The 15,197-nt window shown below is 39.7% G+C and overlaps 1 protein-coding gene across 2 annotated transcripts in view; it reads left to right on the top strand.

Moving 5' to 3' along the window:
• hdac7a (histone deacetylase 7a) overlaps window positions 1–15,197 on the top strand; it is a 69,543-nt gene that overhangs the window by 4,558 nt on the left and 49,788 nt on the right. The gene's annotated exons all lie outside the window — the stretch shown is intronic.

The following is a 15,197-nucleotide window of genomic DNA, read 5'->3' as shown; positions in this document are numbered from 1 at the left end:
GGACCAGGCTTCTGGCTTTAAAGTGTGAAGCCTTAAGCCTGCATTATTGTTTATGAACAGCAGGGGGCGACTCTACTGGCTGCAAAGAGAAGTCCTATGAGAAAAAGGCTCTACATTCACTACATTTCTAACCTCACTTAATATTTTCCAAATAAGTTTAACACCTCAATTACAAGTTTCCAACTTCAGATCTTCACATAAAGCTGATTATGCTTGAGGTGTTGTCTCTACCAAACAACATTCGGACTACAGAGTCCCTTAGCACCTTTGAGGAAAAGCTAAAGACCCAGGCCTGTATTCACAAAGAGCTCCTAACTAAGCTTAAAAAAATCCTTGCAAGGAGTCTTAGCCTAGGAGTAATTTAGGAACAATATCAGGGCAACTCTGAGCGAGGAAAAGACAGAAACGTTAATCTTAGTGAGGAGGCGTCATTGCTAGGTATGACACATTTTTTCCAGAGGCTGTGATTGGTTAATCCAAAAAGATTGAGAAAAAAAGTCAATCATAGAATCTAGTCAGACACTGTGTAATTATGAAATTAGCATCTGTGTGATAATTTGTAAGACATACTTTAACAGTCAGAGATGGATTTAAATGTCTGCACAGAAAGTTTTAGTCTGTTCTGCCCAACTATGAGTCAAAAAGATTATTCATCATTCAGTGTTTGAAGAACATTTCTCTGTTTTCTCCTCAGCTTGAAAAACTCTTAAGCCTCTTAAAAGTCCTCCTCACTACTCCTAACAATTTGTCACCTTAGAAGCTCTCTTAAGGGCTAAGACGCTTTGTGAATAACTTTAATCTTTACAAGGATCTAGTCTTTACTTTGAGGGAAAATTCTTAGAAAACGTCCTGATTCTAAGAAAGAAAACTGCCAGAAAAAAAGCTTCTAGTGTAATACAATGACACTTAAAGGCTTTATATGCAACTTTTCACACTTAAATATAATAGAAATCAAGTATATCCTCTGAAAATAACTATGTGAGGAATAACTGTCTACAATGGGTGTAACACCTGATTAATCAGTCAGTTGTTTCCTCCTTTCTACATCCTTGCTGTTGTTGATCTTACTCTCTGATGTTTGTTACTTGGGGTAAAAGCGCCTGACACATGAATTGTATAATGGTGGATGTGCGCTGACCTTAAATTATTTAAAGCTATTCTGACCCGCAATTCTTTGCACACAGCGAAAGTGTCATCACAACAACTGAGCTTAACTGGTACCCAACAGATTGTTACACATCAGCGAGAGAATCAAAGGTTGATACTGCATCAGCATGTTGTTGTATTTTTTTCAGGTTTAATACACAAGTTGAACCCCTGCAGGCTCGACGCTGCTGTTTGGCTGAGCCTACCCATCCCGAGTAGATACACAGGGATCCACAGAGTGCTTCATCATAAATTGCAAAATGGATCAGTTTAATATTAGATGAGTTTTTTCTGCTGCACGGTAAAGAGGTTGGTCTTTACTGGACATGGTATCTAAAGGCCACAAGATTCTCCTCTGTCCAACAGCATCGTTTCTTTGTGTTTTCCCCTCCATCTGACCCCCGTGAGAACAATATTATTCAAGCTGAAGTGTCACCAAATATTTACACCCTGATGGCAGGAATTGTGAGGCTCTTCTAAGAAATGTGTGCAACGGTCTGTCGAGCGAGAGAACAATCTAATAACAGGAAATAACTCAGAGCACAGGATTTTGGGTTCTGACAGCAGAGTTTTTTAGGTCTAAGGATTTTCTTTGGGGGGGTTGAAACACGTGAAAGCACAATAAGTGTTTAGCTTAAAAATGCTAATAAACAAGATCATGTTAAGCATTAAAAATAGACTTGGATTAGATTGGCATGTGTGAGCCGCTACTGGACCACTCATATGAAATCAAATATTCAGTTGAGTGATAAAAGGGTTTTTATTTTTACCATCTAGTAAAGGTTAGGTAACACGATATGTGGTACAGGGAGGTGTCTTTGACAAATATTTGCTTCTGTAAACTTGTTGACTCATTGTCTATACTAGCAGGGCTTGTTGATGAAGTGTAGATGGAAAACTAATCCCTCTTCAACTACTTTCTGTGACATTTTGATCTCCATTGTTTAGCATTTTTGAATCAGGAAATATTAAAGGTATAATTTGTGACTTTCGCTCCAGTAGATGCCACATTTTAGCACCAATCTCTCAAACCAAACCAAAACTCCCTCAGCGCACTGTACCTACAGCCCTGTTTCCACGAAGAAGTTCAGTTCAGTTCAGTTCAGTTCGGTTCGGTTCGGTAAGGTACTCATTTATTGGCGTTTCCACTAAGTTGGGAGTGGTACCAAGATAAGGGATCCTTACCATCCTAATTCTTTGGTACCCTTCTGTTGGGGTGCCAAGGGTACTGATCAGACCCTAAAGAGTCCTTGTGTTTACTGTGTCCCGTTCTTCTTCTTCATATAACTTCATTAATGGCGGGCTACACTGTTTTGGGCTGCTGTGATGTCAGATTATTACATAGCTGACGCGGCTATCTCCATTTGGCTAACACTCCGCTTACCAAATAATGCTACTGTTGATTGTGGAAACACAAGCAAGATCAGGGTTTACCGTACCAAACTCAACCAAAGCGGACCGCTTGGTAGAAGCAGGGCTTAGGTTATACAATCCGAGTTTCCCTGCTAGCTCACACCTTGTTGGCTTTATTTAGCTCAGGCTGTCACTGCAATAGCAACACGTCCACTCCAATATAACCTTCCTTATTTATCAAGTCTGCAATCAAATGTCTTAAAAAAAGCCTGAACCTGCAGGATGACAGGTTACTAAAACGGTCCGCTATATATATACATGTTACTGCAGAGTCCATTTTCTCTTTAGTTTACAAGTCCAGCTTCACTTCTAATTGGGCGTCCTGAAAATAAACAAACTGACAAAGTTGCCACTTCGGTTTGGAGAAAGTCAAATATCTGTGGGTGTGAAAGCCTCCAAAAAATGTAGCACAATTAGGATTAGCCTAAAACCTGCGAGAGAAAATAAACTGCTATTTTCTGCCTTATTCTCGAGGGATATTTGACTTCCCCTGTCTCGTTTGTGTGTCAGACAAACAGACGATTTCAACCTACTTAACTTTCCCTCCAGCAAGCTGCTTTATGTTTCCCCTTGTGCAGCAGACAGGGCCTCCCTCCATGCACTCAATCATACACTCAGTCTGATTTTCTCACATTTTAAGTGGGTGATATTTTCCGCACGGGAACATTAACTTATTCCCTTCGTTGGTTTATAATGACACAAGCGAGAGACCTAGACGTGGAGTGAGAGAAGAAGAGAAAGAGAGCGAGTGAGGTACATTGAAAGCGAGAGATGGGGAGCGAGAGTGTGCAGCTATTTTTGGCCCGTCTGGGTGTTTCCTACACACACTCACGCTTCTCAGGCTTGTTGTTGTTCAGAATGGTGGGTGTTAAAAGGGCGAGTTTTGATTTGATTTGACATTTTGTGTGTTAGGGTTGGTGTGTGCATTTGTGTGTGTGTGTGTGTGTGTGTGTGTGTGAGATGTTGATATCCCTGGGATTTTCCTGCGGTTTCTATGGTTTCTTGCTGTGTTTTTGAAACAACTTGCCTTTACTCCAAACATCCTTCAGGGGTGTAAAGGATCCTCGGCCGTTCATTACACACTCGGCTTGTGCTGTCGCTGGGGTTGACCTCAGTTCACTTTCAATTTAATCGGATCAAACGTCCAAACAACCATCGTTAAATTTAAGCCTTTATCTCCACCTTTGCCGTGGTGTTTCTGCACTTTACTACTTTAAGACGTCCTGTCAGTCAAACCGTTTTGGCGGCTTTGTTTACTTGGCTAAGTCTGCAGAGGAAAGCCAACTCAAGACGTTATTCAGGTTAGGATGGATTGGAATCTGTTATACTACTCCAAAGATTGCAGCTAGTGCATGCACACACAGGAAGAAAAAGTCATATCAGTTATTTGTTTCTTCACCTCTCTGCACTGGTCGGTGATGACTAATATACATGACACCATCGCTCTGTTGTGGAAAATGTCTGTCAGCGATCCATTGTTTGGCTGTGGACCGTTCATGTCACCGAGTCTTTCTGAAACCTGCCTGTCATTTTTCACACGCAGACACAGACGAACACATACCACGGAAACATAAGAACGAGCTGGTGTGATTTTAGTCAGGGAACGTATAGCTGTGCCTCATTCAGGTTTTCCATACTGTGACTACATGGCTGATATGTTGGCATGTAGGTGTGGTGCGCAATTCTTTTTTGACAGATCAGGTTTTAATACATTACTTTGAAGAACAGCTCAACACAAATGTGACAACAATGATATAAAAAATATTTAAAGAAATACTTTACTTCAGAGTAAAAAAAGAATGAAGCAGAAGTGGTAGACGAAGAAGCAGAGTCTGCCAAATGACGTTATAATTAACGTATTAAGTATTAAGTATTAATTAAGTATTTGCCTTGATATAGCACAATATCAACAAAAGAGCGGAAAAGAACATAACGGAGAACTGAAACCATAATGCAGCAGTTTAACTACATGCACCAAGATTGTACCTGTTGCTTATGTACAGTCTATGGTTGTGCATCACATGCACAGGTGAATTCTTCTGATGTTATCCTGCCTGGGGTTTCTCACTTCAGCTCTCTCTCTCTTAGACTTCATGCTTAAAAAACACTGAGGAACTGGCAGGAGAAACTCTGGATAAAGTCAGACTGAGAGATGGTAGATGGGAAAGGTTCAGAAAACAGGCTCCCACGTATTCTTCTTCAGCAGCATTTTGTGTATTTGGTTCTTTAAATAACCTTCACTTCATCTTCCATGGAGCAGGAGGGTCACACATGATTTGAGTATTTGAGGCTTATGTGCAAAGTCCTTGTCCGTCTGTGTCTTATGAGAATCTTCTGACTGCCACAAGACTGAAGCAGACTTTTACTGAAGAAAAAAAAATTGCAAAGAGAATATTTTCTGCAGGATATCACAGGTGTCAAATGTCTGCTGCTGAGATTACTGGCAGAGAGGGGAAAAAAGCCCAGATGCATTTAGAAAAAAACTTGAGTCTGCAGCTGACCACACCCTGTTCCTCTTCTACACATAAACACACATGCAGACAAGTATGTAAATACACACAAACATATGGTTGTGTGTGTGCTTACATGAACATCTGCATGCATAAAAATAAAAAAACACACAAATAGTGCTCAGGTTTTTCCTGCCAAATATTTTCCCGCTGTATTATTTTTATCGTCTTTGTTCTTGTGTTTACTCAGCTCGCTAAAGATAATAAGTCTTTTCCTTAATCCCCCTCCTCTTCCCCCTCATATTTATTCATCTTCCTGTCTCTCTCTCTATATCTTCATCTGGATTCCCCTCTTTCCTCCCTCCTCCTCCTCTTTCTTCTTGACATTTCCCTTTCTTCACATCATCCTCCTCTGTTTCTCCCCTTCTCCTCTGCTCCTTCTTTTTTTTCTTCTCATGCAGCATTCCTCACATTCCTGTTGGCTTCTTAAGGGGAAGGACCCTGCTGGCAGACCAAGGCCAAACATTATTACAGTGCCTCTCTCTCTCTCTCTCTCTCGCTCTCTCTCTCTCTCTCTCTCTCTCTCTGTTTCCCCCATCCTATCTCTTCCTTGTTCCTTTTCTTTCTCCTCTTTTTTTTCTCTTCTCTTCCTCCTCCCTCATTTTATCTCCCTGATCCCTTCCCTCAATCTTTCACTCCCTCATTTCTTCCCTCTGAAACCTCCATCCCCAGTTAATTCCATTTTCCAGATAGCGTCTGTGTGGCTTGTGCTTACTAACTTAAGTTACAACAGCTTACTGAGGCCACTGTGTTTCATAATTAGTGGAAATAAGGGTCATACCCTTCTCTGTTACGTAAAACAGGCTCGTTTGTGTTTATACAAGCGCGTGTGCTTTTTAACAACGACACACTGTCAGCACATGGGAGATAAAGTATCACACACACACACACACACACACACACACACACACACACACACACATGTTCACAGAAACCCTCAGAGCTCAACAAACAACACACTCATAAAGCTTGGCAGTTTTTCTTAATCAAATGGAAACTGTTAGTGCATCATAAATTAACTCAAGTAGTCACATTTGGGCTGAATTTGACGGTAAATTTCCTCTACATACATAAGTGACCCAAATTGTCTTCTGATTCTACTTTTGATGATTTCATTATGTTACACTCTGAGGAGAAGTGAACCAACAGACACAGATTGTTAAGAGGAAGAAAAGCCAGCTGCTAAGTTTGATTTGTAGTGTGCTGAAGTCGGGACATTTTGAAGGACACAGAAAGGAGAGTTAAGGTTTGGAAAGGATTCTGAAGCCTACAGTTTGTGTCTTTTTCTGTGTCGCGGTCAAGGCCAGGTATTATTAAATAAAAGTACAGTGCATTTAAGATGTTGAAGTTATGCCGTGTTTTGGTGCTGAACCAAACCTACACTTGAAAGCGCTCAAGTAAAAGATAAAATATGAATATTATTCAGTGAATAAACAGCTGAGGTAGTCCCAACGTAGGCAGAAGTTACAACTTAACACCTACAGTCTCCTTATACTGTAGGTGTCAAGTCGTCTGTAAACAAAATGTGGTTGTCATGGTGGAATAAAGAAGAGGGTTTTTACCGGCTGTTTAGCGTCGATAGTCTGTTCTCTGGATACATTACATCCCTCAGAGTTGTGAGGTGAATTTGATTTGTTATCTTGTTGTCCCGCTTTCCACTGATTGGCAGCACGAGGTGAAAAGGTCATCTCTCATATCTGTGACAATATTTTTGTTAGTTCGGACATAAGATGAAGCTTATGTCTCTGTGATGCAACCAAACAATAATTAAACTTGAATAAGAACCTAACTAGTTTAAACGTAGGGTTTAGTGTTGACTTCAGATTTTTTCTTTTAGGTGCTTTTGTGTCTTTATTGTAGAGACAGGACAGAGAATAGAGACGGAAACCGGGGACAGAGAGAGTGGGGAACGACATGCGGGAAAGGAGCCACAGGTCAGATCCGAACCCGGGCTGCCCACTTCGAGGACAGCCTCTGTACATGGGGGGTAAAGTAACCACTTGGCCAACAGCGCCCCTTAAACCAACTCTGAAAAGGAGATATATAATGAAAAAGGTAAAACATAATAAACAAATCTATCTTTTATTCACATCTGCTTTTGCAACTTTTTTTATGCAGACTTACTTTTATTACCAAATGTTTAACATTCAATACTGACCTGAAACCCTAACCCTTAATGCATTCTGGGAGACGTGTGCATTTTGAGCGGATTTCAGTGTCGTTTTTCAGACATCTTTGTTTTTTTTACGAGCGAGCACTTCATGTACTAAATGTTGTGTTGTGGCAGGAGCCGATCTCTGCAGGTGGGAGGCAGCTATGTAGAGATGTAGCACACAGCTGACCACATCCTGCCCCATAAAGTACAAACAAAAAAGCTACACGCTTTACGCTCATTGTTTATCGCTGTTTCATTTCAGGGTAATTGACACTCTGCTTAGTCTGGTAACTGATTTTGATTATGAGACTTTTGCACGAAAAAATGTGCTGAACCTTCTGTTTGACAACAGTGAATGAGCAGGGATTTCCTTTGTGTCTGTGTATTTGAAGCAAACAGCAATAATTCTTTCATTTTTACAGAATATGCCAAACCCTCCTGAGTTGACGGCTGAGTCGTGAAAAGTATAATCTTGGTGTTTAAACATTTTGTTATATTTAAATCCATTGAATAATAACTGCTGTGTCGAAGCTTGATCTTAAACAAAATATTCCTCCTTCTATCCCAAACGTCTTCTTTTTAAACCTTTATGTGTCCAGGTGAGTCTCAGAGATCTCTTTTAAAGGGAGACCTGTCCAAGAAGAGAAGAAACACAGTTTCAACAACAAAAAACACTCAAACTCAGACGATACACATTTCCACCTTACATAATAAGGAAGTCTTCAGGTAAAACAGTTGTATACAGAAAGTTTGGATTCAAGACTTCTCACAAAAAAAAATTACATTTAGGGGAACTTTGTTTTGCAGTTTAAAATCAAGCTGTGGATTGTTCCAAGCAAGAGGTGCAGAAAACCTAAATGCTTCCTTTCATAACTCCTTTCTAACTTTGGGAGCAACAAATTGCACCAAAAACAACAAACTAGTGTTGTAGTACTCTAAATCCATCTTGGTCTCAAGACCGGTTTCAAGACCACTTTTTGAAGGTCTCTGTCTCGGAATCAAAAGCATTTTTGCTCGTCTTGTCTCGGCCTCATACTGGGTGGATTCCGGATTTTAAATCAAGAACTTTTAAGACCACCACTGACAGGCTCTTTTTCAACGTTATTACTGTGAAGGCAAACGCCCCTTTTTAAAAGAACAAATAACTTTTTAACCCCCGGTTACAGCACAACCTTCCCAGTGTTACGCTCTACAAGCCTGTTGCACACAAGTTGATGATTTTTCAGTGATATTTATCGTCCTAGTCTTGGTCTTGTCTCGGTCTCGTCCTGCCTTGGTCTTGGGCTTGTCTTGGTCCCGCCCTGCCTTGGTCTTGGTCTTGTCTTGGTCTTGCCCTATCTTGGTCTTGTCTCGGTCTCGGAGCACTCTGGTCTTGACTACAGCGCTAAAACTTAAGAAGGTTTTGTATTCTGTCCTTCAAGATTAAAAGAAAGGAAAGGTCAGTCTGTAGTCATTCCTAAAAAACCTTTGTAAATGAAGATATACCAATGTCGGAGTCGGCGTCTACTTAAAGCAGTCTAATTGATTTCAGAATATAAAGTACAATAATGAGTTGACTTTTCTTAAGCTGAACTCGTGATGTTCATGCTTCTGCAGTCAAAAGAAGAGTTCATCTAATAAGTGGTTTCAGTCAGGATGACAACCAATCAAAACACAACACTCACTTCCATCATTTCAATTCAATCTCAATTTTGCAGAGCACAAACCTGTCCTCTTCTGGATCCATTGAATTTTTTTTTCATAAAAGGTGAATGCATACTTGATATATTTTAGATCTGATTTCTTTGCTGTACTTCGAGCTGATGCAAACGCCACGTAGAGACTTCTTCAGAGTGACCAGAGGACGAGACGAGAAAACAGTCCACAGCTCTGTCAAGGAGAGTTCTTTATTTTGATGAAGAGATGTTGTTTGTGAAAAAAAATTTCTGACCAGGCCTGGGTTGTGTGTGTGTGTGTGTGTGTGTGTGTGTGTGTGTGTGTGTGTGTGTGTGTGTGTGTGTGTGTGTGTGTGTGTGTGTGTGTGTGTGTGTGTGTGTTCCTCTCTTCCTGTGGGCGGTTGCCTGCTGCGCTGCTTTTCTGTCACCCTGTGGTTTTGTTATTTTCAGCATGAAACCGGATGTGATTCAGACTGCATGGTAGATTGTGTAATTGAATGGACCAACCACACACACACTTATATATGTGCTTGTACACACACTTTATTTCAATGCATGAAATCACACAGTACTGCAGCTCTGTACACCCACACACTGAGGGTTTCTGGGAACGATGCTGGGTTCCCCCCTCGTTCACAGAGGCACCCGAGGGTGAGCGAGCGAGCGAGTGAGCAAGCGGACGATGGAGCACCACCAGCAGCAGACAGACTCACACTTCTCGGTTTCAATATTGGTCTGAAACATCAGTTGTTGACCTGGCTGACGCTGAGATCGGAAAAAGGATAAAACACACAACGATAGAGCTGCGTGGAAAGAGAAGGGGACGGTTAAAAGAGGGGGAAAAACACCAAGAAGGGCCTCTGGAACTGAAAATATATTCTAGTTTCTGCCCTAAAAAAAAGTACAAACATGCAGATAGAGTTAATTTTAGAAATGCAAGAGAAGAAAAGATCAGAGGTGTGACAAATAGATGAGCAAGTTCTGTCATATATCCAAAAATAGAAATGCTATTGGGACTTTTTAAATTGGCTATAAAAAATAATTAAGAAAGTTTTAGGATTTATTTTGTGTAATAAATGTATGAAGATATTTATGTTTTTATAAATCCATGACTAAAAAGATCAGGACATTTAGGACTTTTATCACACTGACAACACTTCAGTTGACATGGAGGGAAGTTTTGAGGATGCAGACGGTCTGTAACAGGGTGCGAGCGGCTGCTGACAGCAAACAGCCTCTTGATTCTGGGAAAACTCGGGACTAAAAGAAATGACGACCTGATGGCCTTGCGTCATGAAGCTGCTGCGGTAACATTTTGTTCTGTAGAAGAACACAGAGGCATACGCAGACAGGATGCTCTGCTTCCTCCCTGCACGGGCTCTCTGGTTTTCCAGCACAAGAGGTTCTTACAATAGGGAGTAAAGACTTGCATGTGAAATGTCAGAAAATTGTGCAATCTGCATTTTAATTCCAGTAAGATGTACGTCTATGAAACGCAACAAATGAGAGTCAAGAGAGGCTTCAGACGGTGCCCAGCGGTCCACCATTTCTGACTTTTGGTGAGTTTTGGAGTGAGTTTGTAGTCCTCTCCCCCAAAGTATTGTCTTCCATGTTTTGGACTCGGTCTCATACCACATGAGGTCGGAGAGGTTTTGGGTCAGGCACAAGCTGTCCCGACATATAAAGCCCAACAAACTCCTGCTACTGTGCAACCAAAGCGATCGTTTCCTACCAGCAGCGAGGGACAGACTCATAAATATACAACCAACATAAATGAGTCATTATTCTCTCATTTCTAAAAATGAGACTGAAAAATGATGATAGCGATCTCGGTATAAAATATGTGAGCATACAAAGGTGGTGCAGGAAGATTTACATTCCACACATTTCTTTTTTATACAGTAACTGTTGGCACGTTTCCTCGGCCATATTACCTCAATACATTCCTCCTTATGTGTAAAAAAGACTTTCAGTCATTCATTTGTAAGAGCACTAATGGATTCTGTCTTTTTATGGGCATGAATGAAGTGCTATATGACATGTTTAGTCTGCAAGTCCACTGTGATTTCTGCAGAAACTAACTGTCAGCACATGATGAGTAATCAACTGTGCTCAATATTAAAAATAAAACGGCAAAATGAAACACAGTCATTTATTGACGCTGTCCACTCAGATAGGTTGATTTCATGTAGAAATGTGTTGCCTTAAAAACCTGTAAGTAATGGATAATGAAGAGATTAATTAACTTGTGTTTTTTATGGGGGTTTTTTGCTGCCCGTTCTCGAGGACTTCAGCTGCTGGCAGAGTCACTGACAATAGTTCATTGTTTTGTTTTCAAATATCTTTATTGATTTTCTGATATAAAAGTATATGATAAAAATTACTCAACAGTTTCAGAAAGGCGATCCGTGTGATAAGTGGAAGAAATAAAGGGAGAGATCATATCTCTGGCAGACCGTACACAGACCAGCAACAAAAACAATACAGAGAAAACTGAATTGTAGTAGAACAACAGATATAACAAAAAACAAAAACAAAACAGGGGGAGGCCATGTTACACCTCAGAAATAGAAAATTACAAATAACATAGATAAATAAATCAAAGACAGCATCCATCATAGCATCACAACACACCAACATATATCACGATCTGTGTAGCTCCATAGGGAATCAGTCACATACTCCTATGATCTATCAGACCCTTCATTACAATGCTTGTCAGTCTAGTATACTCTTAGATTTGTAAGTCAGATATTCCATGGGTAATATATCAAAAATAACCTCGTGCCACCCAGCTATTGTTGGAGGTTTGCAATCTATTCATTTCAGCAATATATTTTTTTCTTGCACAGAAAGTGTGGACACATAAAAGTCTTTTGGAATGTGTATTTTTAAGTTGTGCATCTGACAACATCCAAACAATAGACACAGAGGATCCTTTTTCAGTTTAATGTTAAGAATTAGGTTTAGTCTATCTGCCATGTTTTTCCAGTAGTCATCTATAAATGTATAGGTTCAAACACAATGACTAAAGGTCCCGATCTCAACATTACATTTCATGCACAGTTCAGATTTATAATGAGCCATTCGATGTCTAAGTGGGGAGTAATCTGCAGGCGGTGTAGCAACCTAAATTGATTTTCTTTTAACCTGTTGCAAACTGAAATATTGTTTGCTAATTTCCATATTTGTAACCAGCATCTGTTCAAGTCCCCATTCCAATTAGTGGCCATAAATGCTCGCCTTTTTCATATTTAGAAAGGGCTTCATACCCAAGCCCCAGTATGCCCCTTTTTCCTTCCAGTAGAGACTAATCTCTCCCAGTGGAGAGGGTTGATGAGAAATACCTCCGTCTTTCCTGCTATTTAAAAAGCTTCGTTTCTGAAGGTACTTTAAATATAATTAAAAAACATAAATGGTCCAAATGAAAGTAGTGTTTTCTTTTCATATAAATGTCTTATGGTAACAATCCCTTTACTGTCCCACATCTCAAAGCCCTTGTCAGTAGTACCAGGAGAGAAGTCTATGTTGCCCCAGACAGGCGAGAAAGAGGACAGTTTGTCCCTCTAGTCCCTCTAATTTTCTTCCAGGCTTTAATAGTTGTTTGTATCATTATATTGTCACCAATAGAGTTTTCACCTTCTTTAGTTCACAAGCAAACAAGCGACCCCTCAGGTGCTGATTAACCTGAAAAGATTCTAAATCAAGCCATACAGAGTCACTGTTATTTCTAATCCAGTCAGCAATGTAGGCCCAACTGTGAAGGCACCAAAAGTGTGAAATTAGCTTTATATAACTGATGAAGCAAGGGAGTTATCACTATGTTAAGTTAACTTTTTGCAGGGAGAATAAACGTTCTTATTTTATTTGTTTACCCCTTATGGTCTGGGCCTGAAGCTGTTCTCTGCCTTGCCTGTTGACAAGCAGCACCTCTGATTAGTCCATAGAGGGTCTATAATTATAATCATGTATTTAGCAGTAACCACTGGTTGATTTTGTTTGGTAAAAGCTTTTTTTTTTATTATTTCTGCATAATGTTTGTAATATGATAAAATATTACTGCACATTAGCAGTAAATTATTACAAAAACAAATATTATGTTTAGGAGTGCTTTAAGTCATAAATGCAGTAAAAGCAAGTATTATAATCAGAAACATTATTATATAAAATACAGAAAAGGTATGTCTTTTAAAATTGAAAATTCCATGTGCAGCTACATGGATATAAAGATTTTCTGACATTGTATTCAGAAATTTACACAGAAATTCAGAGATAATTCTATAATACAGGAAAAACGGAATCTTGGGGGGACTGAAAGGATGTTTTAAAGGGAAAACTTACTACAAAAATCACTTTATGTATAGCCTATGTTAGAGGTCAGGAATTAATACAAAGGTCAAATGATACGTGCATATTACAAACCAGATCATTGCAATGAGTCATGTAGACCTATGTGATGGAAATTCACTCTAACTCACCAGCACACATTTTGGGGATAGTCATATGCAAAAAGAAAAAGAAATGGCGTAATTAAGGGAAGTTGAAGTCTTGCAGTTAAAGGCGTGGCAAATAAAAAAGGAAACCCTCACTTTCTGGGGGGGCCCCAAAGAGATCCTGAAGGGCGTCAGGGCCCCCCAGAGGCACATTACTCACCTTGGTGCAACAACAGCGCTGGTTTTGGTCACTTTGACAGCAGATGGAGCCACAGTGTTTAGGCCATTTTTTTATTTTAATTGACACAAAAAGTTCACACTGTTGAAACAAATACTGCTGTACAAAGTTATACTGGGGCAATGCGCGGATTGGCTGCAGTGAGCACCCAATGGGAGTCAAGTCAGTGCAGGAAAACAATAGTTCTGAAAGTCAAGGGCTATTTTTCAATAAGGGTGTGAAATTAGCTTTATATAACTGATGAAGCAAGGGAGTTATCACTATGTTAAGTTAACTTTTTGCAGGGAGAATAAACGTTCTTATTTTATTTGTTTTCAGGGGATCGTGCTTCAGAAAGCTAATCCCCCTTTTGGTTCCATATGGTAGAAATATCCACTCCAAGCCGGGAGCGACCTTGACTAGATCTGGTTTTCCAGGGTGAATAGAAAGGTTTTCCATAGGAGGAAAAGACTGCACAATGAAAGGCATTGTTTACCCTTCATAAATAACATGTTGGAAGTGTGCTGCTTCACACAAAGTGAACGCTCCCTCAGCCTCTCTCATTTTACAGCTCTCTGTTTCAGTCCTGCTTTAAAAACCTGGTCAGCTCACCAAAGAGGACACAACATGTCTTTATTTTTCTGTTTACTCTTTTACAGTACAGGTGAGAGATGATTGACCTGAATCAGCTCAGATTTAAGGCGGATCTTTAATCTTTAATCCCAGAATACGAGCAAAATAGTCTCTGTTTGAATCTCTCTTGTGGAATGATTTGAAGCTTTTCAGAGAAAGAAATATAATGTTCCTAAAGAGCTATTTATACAATCAGCTCGACAATATCTGACGTTGTTATTTGACCCCCCGAAACTATTCCAAACATTTCCTCAGGACGGCCGTGCTAACAGGATTTATTCTGCTGTTATTGAGGACATGGAAACAATGTTGAAGGAGTCCTGAACTCTACTGCACATGTGTGAGGAAACAAGTCATGTTGTTATTGAAAACATGATGCATAATCTAAATGATGCTGAATTTACTTATCTGCAGTGTTAAAAATTATAATATAGTGGTGTTACATTTACAAAAATAAATGCAAATGTGTCTCTCAAATCTATATTTAAAGCTCGAATCAAAAGTGCATGGAACGTCAGAAATCACATTAGTCCAAGTGGTCCAGTCTAGTGTCTGATGGGGCAAAAATTGACCCTCCAAACAGCGTTCAGCAAGGCAACAAGAGTGAGTTCTGTCAGATGAGAACCCCCTAGGGAGGTTTCATTTCCGGCCACTGCTTTGGGGACCCCTTATGGTCTGGGCCTGAAGCTGTTCTCTGCCTTGCCTGTTGACAAGCAGCACCTCTGATTAGTCCATAGAGGGTCTATAATTATAATCATGTATTTAGCAGTAACCACTGGTTGATTTTGTTTGGTAAAAGCTTTTTTTTTTATTATTTCTGCATAATGTTTGTAATATGATAAAATATTACTGCACATTAGCAGTAAATTATTACAAAAACAAATATTATGTTTAGGAGTGCTTTAAGTCATAAATGCAGTAAAAGCAAGTATTATAATCAGAAACATTATTATATAAAAAATACAGAAAAGGTATGTCTTTTAAAATTGAAAATTCATGTGCAGCTACATGGATATAAAGATTTTCTGACATTGT

This window comes from Labrus bergylta, chromosome 12, assembly GCF_963930695.1.
Source record: "Labrus bergylta chromosome 12, fLabBer1.1, whole genome shotgun sequence".
In the NCBI taxonomy this organism is placed as follows: Eukaryota; Metazoa; Chordata; class Actinopteri; order Labriformes; family Labridae; genus Labrus; species Labrus bergylta.
Note: the sequence above shows the minus strand (reverse complement) of the source record. Positions and strands in the feature narration are given on the sequence as shown.